The sequence below is a fragment of the Vigna unguiculata genome, chromosome 9, assembly GCF_004118075.2.
Source record: "Vigna unguiculata cultivar IT97K-499-35 chromosome 9, ASM411807v1, whole genome shotgun sequence".
Taxonomy (NCBI): domain Eukaryota; kingdom Viridiplantae; phylum Streptophyta; class Magnoliopsida; order Fabales; family Fabaceae; genus Vigna; species Vigna unguiculata.
The window spans coordinates 14327052-14341173 of record NC_040287.1 but is presented as its reverse complement, the minus strand read 5'-3'; the positions used below and the strand labels follow the sequence as shown (position 1 = coordinate 14341173).

Genomic DNA, 14122 nt, shown 5'->3' with positions numbered 1-14122 from the left:
CCAATCACAGGTTACTAAATCAATTCTCTTATCCAATTTACTCTCATGAAATCCGAATTAATCAACTATGCAAAAATTAACACAACTTCATTATGCCATTAAGCATAACACACATCCTTCTTTCAATTTCACACACACACACACACACACAGATTAAGCAACTGTGGCCAAAACCCGAACTCACTAAGCATGACAAGGATTCTGAAATTGTGAAAAACATGAACCCATGATTAAGCATCACAGATTCCATTTCATTCAAAGCTACGAAATTGAATAGGATGAAGAGAAAATAGGAATTGGAGTGCACTGCAAAACATCAACCTCATGGTTTCAATTCAGTTTCTTCAAGGAACCAATAAGAAAAACTTAGCTAGACATGGAAAATGAACAATCAACCACTTCGAATCTGAAACAGAACCTCAAACTCAAAAACCCTAACCTCAGACGCAAATTAAGAGAAAAAAAAGAGATTTCAAGGCTTCAATGAAATGTAAAATGGTGTTGTAATATATAAACACAAAAAACCCCATGAATGGGTATTGTTCCAAGTCAATGAAATCACAAAATGAGCTGCCCAATGTAGAAAACGAATTCAAAACGTAAAACCCTCAATGAGTGCTATCAAATGTGAATAAAAATGGTAAAAATGAGGCAAAAACGTGAAAAACCGCAAGGGGTACCTCCATGGAAGCTTGGAGAGTGAAAATGAAGTTTTGAAGAGAGGTTGAAGATGAAGTAGCAGCTCCTCCTTCCATGCAGACCTAATTTTCGTAGTCCTTTCACCCTTGCCACTCATATTTGCAAAACTGCCATTATGAGCTGCAGAATTACAAAAATGTCACTCTAGGCCTCAAATGTTGGCCCATTCACTCTGCTGACGTGGAAATGACATGAAAATGATGTGGAAATGATGTGGCGACTCTATTCAACTGAATATTGATGTCCAAGCTCCAAAATTGCTTCACCCAAATACCTAAAAATAATTAAAAACAAAAATTAGGCCAAATAATGTGAAATTAGTCCAAATTCGGAACAGTGGCCCAATAAAGCCCAACAGATGAAAAACACTCTAAAGATGAACAATTAAGCACTAATCAACTGTCTAATGGGTACACAAAGGCCAGTGGAATGGAAGAAAATAATGACTCATCAAAATCGACCACACTTACCCTTTTGCACTCTTGGGCAAAATTAAAGAGTAAAGCAAAGTAAGGACATCACAAACATAACAAGAGAGACAAAAAGACACGACAAAAAGACACAAGACAAACAGACTCGACACAGATAAATGGAAACACATCTAACACAGAAGGATTCAAAGCTGCAAGGTATCCATGAACATCATCCAAGCAATTCAAAACATGTCAAGTACTCAGTTCAGCTCAAAGAGAGAATTGAAAGCAACATAACCTCACGAAATATGCACTGTATCACTCAAATATCTAGGCTACTGTTTACTCTCAAAGCACCCCTGAAAAATAAACATCAAATAGACTTGGCAAGCCTCTAGAACCAACAACCAAACCAGAAACACATGCGGGTCAAGATCAGAAGGACTTTTGAAGGTTGTAATGGGATTGAGGACAAGGTGTGGAACATATGGATAAGTAGCTAAGCAACCAAGGAAATAGAGGAGCAATGGGGAATAAGTCTCAATCAAGTATGAAAGTAATCCCAAACACCAACACTTTCAACTTCGGTTCTCACACAATGCTCAAATCCAAACTCCTTTTGTTTCTTTTCTTTGTTTTCTTTTCTTTTCTTTTCTTTTTGTTTCTCTCTTTTTCTTTTTGTTTTTCTATACAAAGAACATGCAGAGAAACAACAATTTTGAAATCCCCTTTTGGTGTACAAATGAGCAATTCCAAGAACCAACAACAAGTGTGCGCACAACCACACTTAATTGAGCACCCATTCCCAAAATAATTCCAAAGCTCCAAAATTTCCTAAGGTAGGAACAATCATGGTTTTTCAGGCTAAGGGCTTGTAATGAGCTGTAGAACAATGAAAGGGTATGCAGACTCAAAAAGGGGTATCAACAGAAACAGTTCAAGGTAGGCTCATTTGGCTGTAGGCTCACAAAACAAAATTACCTAAATCATATCCCAACATGCATGTGAATCAGAAAAGCATAAGAAAGAGTCAAGCCAAGGCCACTGTGCAAGCATTTAAGAGGCAATATCACACAACAAAGATCAAAGAGTGGCTTAAATTCTCACACAGGGTAAAACAATTCCAAAAGCAACTTAACATGCAAAGAGAAAGCAAGGATATCAGTCCATAGAGTAACCAAACACTCATCCTCCAATTGTGAAGTGAGTGTTTCAAACAGAAAACAAAAACATAACACTAACTAACACAAATTAACAAAAAGGAAACAACAACAGACAGACAGACCTGGACAAGTGCAATAAAAGTAAAGAAGGGGAAAGAAAACTCCTTGAATCATGGTGAAACAACAGTGGGGTCAAGGAGGGAAGTCTCCTCCACAACAGTATCCACCAAGGCAGGATTGTTGAGGAATGGCTTCAGACGATGCCCATTCACTTTGAAGCTCTTATAGGTGGACTGACTTTTGATTTCAACTGCACCATAAGGATAAACATTAGTGACAACAAAAGGACCAATCCACTTTGATCGCAACTTACCCCCATGAGTCCAAGTCTGGAGTTATACAGTAAAACTTGCTGACCAACAACAAACTCCTTTCTAGCTATGAAGCTATCATGGAATCTCTTGGTCTTCTCCTTGTAGAACATAGAGTTCTGATATGCCTCCAGACGGATCTCGTCTAACTCGTTCAATTGCAGCTTCCTTTCCTCTCCAGCTTGATCAAGAGAGAAGTTGCATGACTTGACAGCCCAGTAGGCTCGATGCTCTATCTCCACTAGAAGGTGGCATGGCTTACCAAAGACAGCCCGATAAGGAGACATCCCTATAGGTGCCTTGTAAGCAATCTTGTGAGCCCATAGAGCGTCCTCAAGTCTATTACTCCAATCCTTCCTGTTGGGCTGCACAATCTTCTCCAAGATCCTTTTGATTTCTCTGTTTGAGATCTCGGCTTGCCCATTAGTTTGGGGGTGATATGGTGTAGAAAGTTTGTGCACAATCTCATACTTTTGAAGCAAAACCCCCATGGATTTGTTGCAAAAATGGGTGCCCTGGTCACTAACAATAGCTCGAGGAACTCCAAACTTGAAAAATATGTGAGACCTAACAAAGTCCACAACAACTCGAGCATCATTAGTTCTAGTGGCTTCGGCTTCCACCCATTTTGAAACATAATCGACAGCAAGCAAGATGTAAGTAAGATGTAAGTGAAACCAAAAGAGACAGGGAAAGGGCCCATGAAATCTATACCCCAGACATCAAACACCTCACAAAATAGCATGGGTTGTTGAGGCATCTGTTGTCTCCAAGAAATGGCTCCTCCTGCTCGTTGCCATTCCTCACATGTGCTACAAATCCTCCACGCATCCTTAAAAATGGTGGGCCAATAAAATCCGTAATCTAGCACCTTGCGAGCTGTCCTTTGTGTGCCAAGGTGACCACCAGGTGTAGATGAATGACAAAATTTGAGGACCGAGTCAATCTCATGGTCCGGAATGCATCTCCTGGTAACCTGATCACTGCACATTTTCCACAGATAGGGGTCATCCCAAATGTAATACCTAGCATCGCTCTTGAGTTTATCACATTGAGCTCTAGATGCTAGGGGAGGAAAAACAGAAGCAGCAAGATAATTAACAATGTTAGCAAACCAAGGTGAGGAAGAAGTAGAGAGTGTCAACAAACTTTCATCGGGAAAGTAATCTCGGATTGGTGAAGCATCATCAGTAGACCTCTCAATCCTGCTTAGGTGGTCTGTAATCAGGTTTTGTGCTCCACTCCTATCATAGATCTCCAAATTGAATTCTTAGAGCCAGAGCATCCATCTTATCAGCCGAGGTTTTAATTCTGCCTTCTTCTACAGGTACTTAAGAATTGCATAGTCAATAAACACAACAACAGGAGAACCAAGCAGATAAGATCGAAACTTTTCAAGTGCAAAAACTACCGCAAGGAGCTCCTTTTCTGTTGTGGTGTAATTTGATTGGGCAGCATCTAATGTCCTAGAGGCGTAGTAGATTACCCTCGGCTGCTTATCAATCCTTTCAATTAGAACAACCCCCAATGCATAGGTTGATGCATCACACATAAGCTCAAATGGGGCTGTCCAGTCCGACGACTGAATGATTGGAATTGTGGTCAGGGCCTTCTTGAGCCAATCAAAAGCCTCTTTGCATCCTCCATCAAAGATGAAGTCAACATCCTTTTGCAGTAGGTTGGACAGTGGGAGGGCCTTTTTGCTGAAGTCCTGAATAAAGCGCCTGTAAAACCTTGCATGGCCAAGAAAAGAACGAACCTCTCGCACATAAGAGGGGTAAGGCAATTGTGAAATAATTGAAATCTTGGCATGGTCAACTTCAATGCCCTTTCTTGAAATTATGTGCCCCAATACTATGCCTTGTTCTACCATGAAATGACATTTCTCAAAATTGAGAACAAGGTTAGATTGGATGCACCTGTTTAAAACTCTGTCCAAACTATCCAAACATACATCAAATGAGGACCCATACACATTAAAGTTGTCCATAAACACCTCTATGCATTTTTCAAGAAAATCACTAAAAAAGCTAAGCATGCACCGCTAGAATGTGCCAGGGGCATTGCATAGGCCAAACGGCATCGTCCTATAGGCAAAAGTGCCAAAGGGGTAGGTGAATGTGGTTTTCTCTTGGTCCTCAGGTGCAATGTGAATTTGAAAGTAACCAGAAAACCCATCAAGAAAGCAATAGTGGGACTTACCTGCCAAGCGCTCAAGCATTTGATCAATAAAAGGTAGGGGGAAGTGGTCTTTTCTGGTTTCTTGATTTAGCCTTCTGTAGTCAATGCAAACTCTCCAACTGTTTTGCACTCTTGTTGGAATCAACTCTTCTTTTTCGTTCTTGACTACAGTGAGGCCTGTCTTTTTAGGAACAACATGGATGGGGCTGACCCACTGACTGTCAGAAATGGGGTAGATGATCCCAGCTTGTAGAAGCTTGGTCACCTCCTTCGTGACAACATCCGAGATGATAGGGTTGAGTCGCCTCTGTGGCTGTCTCACTGGCTTTGCTCCATCTTCTAACAATATCCTGTGCATGCATGTTGATGGGCTAATACCAGGAATGTCAGCCAATGTCCATCCAATTGCCTTCTTGTGCTTTTTAAGAACGTGCAACAACCTCTGCTCTTGTTCAACAGTGAGGGAGGTGGAAATGATGATAGGCAGTTTGTCCTCCTCCTCTAAGTAGACATACTTGAGGTTGTCTAATAGTGGTTTCAACTCTGGAGTACTGGATGCTGGCTGAATATCAGGAACCAGAGGGGAGGGAGAAATGGGTTCCACAGCTTGTACCTGAGCATAACAATCAGATGCATATGTACTTCCTACAACATGGTTAGTGTAATCTGACTGTATAACATCAAAATCATATGGTACAGCACCCAGTGAGTCAAACTCAGCAGATTCAAATTCAATATCATCCACATCATAATCAGCATCAGGATCAGAATCAAGAACATCAATGCATGCAAATTCAGACAACTCAGACACAGATGAATGTTTTAATGCATGCAAAGAGTGGAAATCAGAAATCAATCCATCAACAACATCATCAATAATATCCATGTGAAAAATAGAGTGATCCTCAGAAGGATGTTTCATGGCATCCAGAATGTTAATTCGCACAACAATATCATCAAACTCCATGGACAAAGTACCTGCATGGACATCAATTTTGGTTCGTGCAGTTTTCAAAAATGGTCTGCCTAAAATGATTGGTGCAGAACCATGTGAGAATCCCTCTTCCATATTAAGAATGTAAAAATCAGCAGGGAAAATCAACTCACCAACACGAACCAAAACATCATCAACCAAACCTACGGGGAGGGAAACACTTCTATTTGCCAACTGAATCACCACACTCGTAGGTTACAGGGGTCCAAGAGAAAGAGATTTAAAAATAGATAGAGGCATTACATTTATTGAAGCACCAAGATCAAGCATTGCATTTTCAAATTTATTGTTACCTATCATGCAAGGTACACAAAATGTACCTGGGTCCTTGCACTTCTCAGGAATCTGAAGAACAGATTTACCTATCAATGCTGACACATTTCTCCCCATGCTGATCTTTTCGTTTCCTTTTAGCCTCCTCTTGTGCATGCATAGCTCCTTCAAGAACTTTGCATATCTGGGAATCTGTTTAATGGCATCCAACAGAGGTATGCTCACCTTCACCTTCCTGAATGTTTCTAAGATCTCCCTATCAACCTCTTCCATCTTTTTGCTTGGAATGGCTCTTGGAGGGAAAGGAAGAGGTATGGAAGGTGCAGCAGTAGAGGTGGATGGCGTAGAAGTCACACCAGATGTGGAAGGACTAGCTGCATGAGCATCACACTTTCTCTGAAGTGTGCCAGGGTTGACTTCCTTTGGAGGTGTAGGCTCGGGAGTGGGAACTTCAATGTTCTTCCCAGATCTCAATGTAATGGCACTCACATTCCTTGAATTTTCCACCATTTGTGATGGAAGCTTGTCAGAATTCTGAGCCTGTGCTTGGTTTAGCTGAGTGGCCATCTGCCCCATTTGATTTGTCAAACTCTGGATTGAGGCCCTAGTCTCCTGCTGAAATTGCATATTTTGAAGGGTCATCATCCTGACTAACTCCTCCAATGAAGTAGAAGAAGAAGGTGCAGGTGCTACAGTAGGAGCTGGTGTGGGTACAGGTGGAACAAGAGCAGCTTGTGGTGCAGGTGCAACTCTTTGCTGTGGAGGTGGCTGCACATTTTGAAATTGCTGGGGCTGTTGGTTACCCTGGTTTCCCCCATCTCAAATTAGGGTGATTCCTCCATCCTGGATTATATCTGTTTGTTGAAAAATCATGGTTCTGTTGTTGATGTTGGGGCCTATTGTTGTTGAAAATATTAGCTGCATAGGCCTGAGGGGTATCCACTTGTGTAGAAGAAGAAGCAACAACAGCCTGTTGTGGCAATGCTGGGCAAGAGTCTGTAAAATGATCAACAGATGTACAAAGGCCACAAACTCTTGCAGTTGGAGCTCTCTGATTGGTAACAAGTTGATTGACCAGTGAGGTAAGAGCATCAATCTTACTTTCCAACTTCTTCGTGTACTCTGCTGCCCCTACATCATGAACACCTTTAACAACTATGGCATCACTCCTTGTGCCAAATTGTTAAGAATTTGAAGCCATGTTCTCTATTAGTTGTATGGTTGCAGTTGGGGTTATGTTACCAAGGGCACCATCACTTGCGGCATCAATCATACTTTGATCCATGTGGTGCAAGCCTTCATAAAAATACTGTAGAAGGAGATGTTCAGAGATCTGATGGTGTGGGCAGCTTGAATAGAGATTCTTGAACCTCTCCCAGTACTCATAAAGGGTCTCCCCAGATTGTTGCTTGATGCCAGAAATCTCCTTCCTTATGGTTGTTGTCCTTAAAGCAGGGAAGAACTTGGCAAGGAACAATCTCTTCAGGTCATCCCAGCTTGTGATGGACCTGGGTGCTAGGTAGTACAGCCAATCTTTCGCATTACCCTCCAAAGAATGAGAGAAAGCCTTCAAGTATACATGGTCCTCTTGGACATCTGCAGGCTTCATGGTGGAATAGACGACATGAAACTGCTTCAAGTGTTTGCACGGTTCCTCACTTGCAAGACCATGAAACTTTGGCAACAAGTGTATTAAACCAATTTTCAGCACATACGGAACCTCCTCCTTAGGGTATTGAATGCATAAACTATCATAAGTGAACTTTGGTGCAGTGAGCTCACTCATGGTTCTCACAACAAGTGTATTAAACTAATTTTCAGCACACTATTCATGCGCGCCGCGACACTATTCACTACACTACACAGAAACACACAGGAATGGAAACAGGCACTCAACTTAACACAACATGAACATCGCAATGAACATATACCAACTCAACCACACTTGAACTACATACACACCAAAACACGGAACACAAACACACTGAAAATTTTACTTTGAACGAAACGATTGGTCCCCGGTAACGGCGCCAAATTTGATAGAGGTCGTACCCCACCAAATTAAATCAGAATAAATGCAGTACATGAAAGTGAACCAAGTCGTCTCCCAACGACCAATATCTTGATTCAAAGCTTCAATTTCCAGATGAACACAACAATAACACAAAGGGGGGTTGGTAGATTCACACAAAATTGCTAAATTCTAATAAAAACCCCGAAACTGAATTAAACACAGAATTCAAAATGTACTGATTCCTTGATTCCACTGAAAATCCACCAATCATAGGTTACTAAATCAATTCTCTTATCCAATTTACTCTCATGAAATCTGAATTAATCAACTATGCGAAAATTAACACAACTTCATTATGCAATTAAGCATAACACACATCTTTCTTTCAATTTCACACACACACACACAGATTAAGCAACTGTGGTCAAAACCCGAACTCACTAAGCATGACAAGGATTCTGAAATTGTGGAAAACATGAACCCATGATTAAGCATCACAGATTCCATTTCATTCAAAGCTACGAAATTGAATAGGATGAAGAGAAAATAGGAATTAGAGTGCACTGCAAAACATCAACCTCATGGTTTCAATTCAGTTTCTTCAAGGAACCAATACGAAAAACATAGCTAGACATGGAAAATGAAACAATCAACCACTTCGAATCTGAAACAGAACCTCAAACTCAAAAACACTAACCTCAAACGCAAATTAAGAGCAAAAAGAGAGATTTCAAGGCTTCAATGAAATGTAAAATGGTGCTGTAATATATAAACACGAAAAACCCCATGAATGGGTATTGTTCGAAGTCAATGAAATCACAAAATGAGCTGCCCAATGTAGAAAACGAATTCAAAACATAAAACCCTCAATGGGTGCTGTCAAATGTGAATAAAAATGGTAAAAATGAGGCAAAAACGTGAAAAACCGCAAGGGGCACCTCCATGGAAGCTTGGAGAGCGAAAATGGAGTTTTGAAGATGAAGTAGCGGCTCCTCCTTCCATGCAGACTTAATTTTCGTAGTCCTTTCACCCTTGCCACTCATATTTACAAAACTACCATTGTGAGCTGCAGAATTACAAAAATGTCACTCTAGGCCTTAAATGTTGGCCCATTCACTCTACTGACGTGGAAATGATGTGGAAATGATGTGGCGACTCTCTTCAACTGAATATTGATGTCCAAGCTCCAAAATTGCTTCACCCAAATACCTAAAAATAATTAAAAACAAAAATTAGGCCAAATAATGTGAAATTAGTCCAAATTCGGAACAGTGGCCCAATAAAGCCCAACAGACGAAAAACACTCTAAAGATGAATAATTAAGCACTAATCAACTGTCTAATGAGTACACAAAGGCCAGTGGAATGGAAGAAAATAATGACTCATCAGAGGTAGAAATGTGATCTTTTTGTCTTAGAAATGGAAAGTAAATTTGGTTGCATGACTATCATGGAAAGCATGTTTATCAAATTGTCATGGCCTTCCAAGTAAAATATGAGTGGCTTCCATAGGCACAACATCACACAAAATGAGTGACTTCCATAGTACCAAAAAGAGTTAAAGGAGACAATGAGGAGACTCTAAGAAAAGACTGATTATAATTAAGCAGATCAATAAACCACAAATAAAATTGCAGCAAAAATGTTTGTTAAACTATTTTTTTATTTTACTCATAGATCCATACTTTTCTTTTTTATTTCCTTTATATATGTATATATATATATATATGTGTGTGTGTGTGTGTGTGTGTGTGTGTGTGTGTGTTTCCTTTTGACTTGGATCCACTATTCTTTCTTTTCTTTTCAATTTTGCAATTTAACTCACAAAACAAATAAAAAAAACAAATTGACCTTCAAACCGCCAAACTCATGTAAATCAATGTAATTGCACTTGCAAATAGTTAATTGGGACTACAATTAACAAGAAAACATAAAAACAAAAAAAAAAATATTCAAGAATCAAATGGAGAAATACACAATTTAAACAAAGAATACAAAAAACATGACAATTTAAAAACTCAACAGAATTGGATAAAACTTTAGGGGTTTTACTCCTTATAAAATTCTATGAATAATGAACCAAACAAAACTTTAAAACAAATCACAGGACACGGACATTCAAAAAAATTTATGTTTTTTTTTCTTTTTTTCGTTTGACAAAAAAATAAGATAGAAGAGGAAATTTAAACTGGAACCTTCCTCTGATACCATATAATACAATCTTATCCAAGAAATAGTACGATCACTTCTGAATTTGAATCCTTGTTAGCACTTCAATTTTGCTTATTTTTCCTTTCTAAAACTTTCTTTTTAGTTTAAATAAATAATTGTTTGTTTTGAATTAACTATTTTTGTTTGTTGCTTAGGAAAATTTAGTTTTCATAAAAAAATGTGATAAAAATGTTAGTTTTAATAGTATTTTGTTTTATTTAGTTTGCCCTCTTTAAAAATCCCTTTTTAATAATTTCTCTTTGCTAGGAAACCCTTTTCCTTTTTATATTTCGCATTCTTGACCCCTTGACTCCAATCTTTCTTATTTGCATATTAGCCCTTCACCTAAAAGCACAATTTCACTTAAGGCAGATACTTTGATGTTGATCAAGAGAGGCAAGAGAGCTCTCCTTTGAGAACCAAACCTGATGTTGTACACGAACCAGAGCTGATGCGTGATCAACGTGACGAGAGCGAGGGTGAAATGAGATTGATGTATGATGAAGGCTCGAGATCTAGAGCTCATGATGAGAGTAAAGGTTGATCAAGGGAGGTGATGGAAGCTGATTCAAGATGGACGAATGAGGCATGATCAAAGCTAATCAAGGGCAGCGAAGAAGGATTCATGAATACGCGATTTTTGGGTTTTCCTTTTATGATTTTTCGCTTTTTGGGGGTTTAAAATAAGGGTAGATTTTAGGTTTTTTAGAGAGAGAGCCCTCGTTACGCAAGAGAGAAAAATGCTTGGAGATTAGGGTTCGAGTTCTTCATGTTCTTTGGGTGTTCTTGGTGTGAGCGAGGGAGAGAGTGAATTATAAGGGGGTTTCCTCTTCTTTGATGAGCACAAAGCGGCCTTCAAAGATTAGGTTTCTTCCAGTGTGTTGGGTAGTCCCACCTAGTCAATCACGAGCACAAAGTGGTCGAGATTATGCTAAGTGAGCTTCCTTCACCATTTTAATTTCTAACACTTTCTTGTCTTGTGTAATCCTTTTATAATTTTGACAATGAAATACAATGTTCCAGTGCAGTTCTGATTTACAATTGTTGAGTTTGTTTGTTTACGATTCAATTGCAGTTTATGTTTTCAGCATTTAAATTTTATATTTCTTTTAAATTCCTTTATTGTTTTCAGTTTTATTTTAACTATGTGTTCTTAATTTAGTGTAGTGACCACAGGTTCATAGTCTGTGCAGTTAAGGTTTCCCTTTGGAAATCAAGTGACCGCAAAGTGGGAACACAATATCGAGATGTCTTCTCGAGTGTAAATGGATCCTTGTTCATTCATTGCAATAACTCTCAATTTTATATTTATTCTGTAATGCTTAATTCTATCTTGGAATATCTCTATTTTTTTTATTCTGCCCTAAATTTAAGTTTCTGTCTTAATGGTATTAGTTTCATACATTTGCCAGTTTCGCAAATTATGGTAGTGGCTTAGTTATAGATCTTTATTTTCATGCATATTTATGTTTTGTACATATGCATTATTTACCATTGGTCCATACAACATATGCATTGCCTCTGGACATGAATTAAACTAATCTAGGTGACTGTTAGAAGTTCAAATATGTCCATGAGTCATTGTCGGATAACACTCTGAAGCCAAGTGGTTTAGTTCATCTTATATTTGCATCTGCATCTCTACATAATCCTGAACCTGCATCACTAATCTTTATTGCATGAATTTGCTGCAAAATTTTGTTGCACTTTGGAATTAGTTGAAATGGTATTTTGCAGTTTGTTGTGAAATCTCTGCTATCACAAGATGCATAGTACAAACTACTGCAGTCCAAGTCACAACAGCCATATATTTCATGCATGCTTTCATCTAAGTTTAGGTAGCATTCATGATTTCCATGCATTCATTTTCATTCTAGATTTGTGTTATTTCACTATTGTCACTGTCCAAATCTCTACTACCAAGTGGTTTCAATTCATCTTATATATGCATTACATTTTAGAGAAATAAGTGTGGGTGTACTGCTGTTGTTGTGGTTTTGATGATGTTGCCATTATTGTAAATTCTGCACTACATTCACGTGAATTCTGCATTTGTTTCATAACCTGTTATGATATGAATCTCATGTATCATGTCCTCACATCAGTAGGTTCATTACATTCACTCATTCACAACCCATTCAAATATGCTTTTTTTCACTCCATTTTAATTTCAATTCACCATGACAATTATGCATTAATTTCTCAATTTTGTAGTTTCACAATTTCTAGCTTTGTGTGACAAATTCTCATTTTAGTGGGTCCATTAATTGTTCATGCATAAATCACTCATCTAGGTTCACCATTATTCCAATTTAGATTCATTTCAATTCCTCATTCCATTCTAGGTTCCTTGCATCTCATGCACTACATTCATGCATATCTTGATTTCACTTTTTAATCATGAATTTAATTTAATTTTAATTAAATAGAAATCTACACATTTTTTCTTAGTTTCTTTGTTTAATTTTAATTTTCCCCCTTTGTTTTCTTTTATTTTAATTTTAGCGTGATTAAATTACGCAAGCTAAACTTGATACACATAATTTCCTTGGATTCTCCCTTGAGTTAATTTCCCTATACTTCATCAGGGGGATTATTTAGGTTTTGTTTAACTCTAAAAATGACTAAGAAAAAGTGAGTTAACAATCCTTAAAAAGCACAACAAAAATAAATCAGAGAAGAATGCAGAATAAGACAGGGATAAGAGACATCATAATCTAGCAGATTGATAAGTCAAGTGAAGATTCACCACAAAGAGGTCACTCTTTGATAAGATTCGATAATAGAGACGCCACAATCAATAAGATTGGTAAGTCAAGGAAGATTATCCACAAAGATGTCAATTTTTGATAAGAACCTAAGGCCTAAGCCAATAATAAATAGAATCCTCTCTTTAATAAACTCAAATTCAATATATGACTAAAAAATATTTACATCAGCTTTGGGTACCTTTATATATAGACACATAAATTTAAGAAAAACTATAAATCCTAAAAGAAAACTCAAAGCCCAAAACACATAAAAATAACAAAAAATGAAAATTACAGATCTAGACTTTCACCTAGCAATGACTACTCACCAAGCGAACACAAATTGGCTTGCACAACGAGATTCATTCACCCAATTAATTTAACATTATGTAAAATTAAAATAAAATTATAATTTATTTAATTCCTTAAATTATTTTTCAATTGTGCTCATGATCATTATGTTCTTTAAGTTCCTTCCTTCTTGAAAAATTATAAGCGTCAAGTAGACATATTTTGACCTTTGACCTTGTCATATATCCTTTGAGTTGTAAATGTTTTTCCTCAAGAGATAGTCCTTTATCAATTTATCATTGATAAGGCACCTTTTATGGAAAACATATTCTCGTTGAAAAGATTCAAGCTCTTTGGGAACTTGCCCTAGCATGCGCCTTACAACTAACAAACCACCTTTACTTGGTTTAATCCTATCCTTACATAAAGATGAAGAAGAAGTGTGAGAGGAAGAACTCTCACGGGAAGGGGGAGAAAAATGTTCACTCTCTATTTCTCCTTTGAGGTTCAAAGTCATGGTTCTCTTTGTAGGACAATTGGAAGCTATGTGTCTATACCCCAAGCATTTAAAAATTTATAGAACTTGTCCTTCAACCTTGAGAAGAATTAGGAGCATTGTGAGAAGTCTTAGACCAATTGGTTCTAGGAGATGGGTCTTGGAAACTCTCAAAAGTTTATTTATCATGTTTTCTTTCTTTTCTTTTCCAACCACTAGAGTAGTAGTCATTGTATGAACCACTCCTCTTGGCCTCAATTTTCTTTC

General features: G+C 38.0%; 1 non-coding gene across 1 annotated transcript; it reads left to right on the top strand.

Annotated features, from left to right (window-relative positions):
- Nucleotides 1–7425: 7425 nt before the first annotated feature.
- Nucleotides 7426–7532, top strand: LOC114164913. The gene has a single exon (XR_003599648.1). It is a non-coding gene; the product is annotated as a small nucleolar RNA R71 (small nucleolar RNA).
- Nucleotides 7533–14122: the final 6590 nt, after the last annotated feature.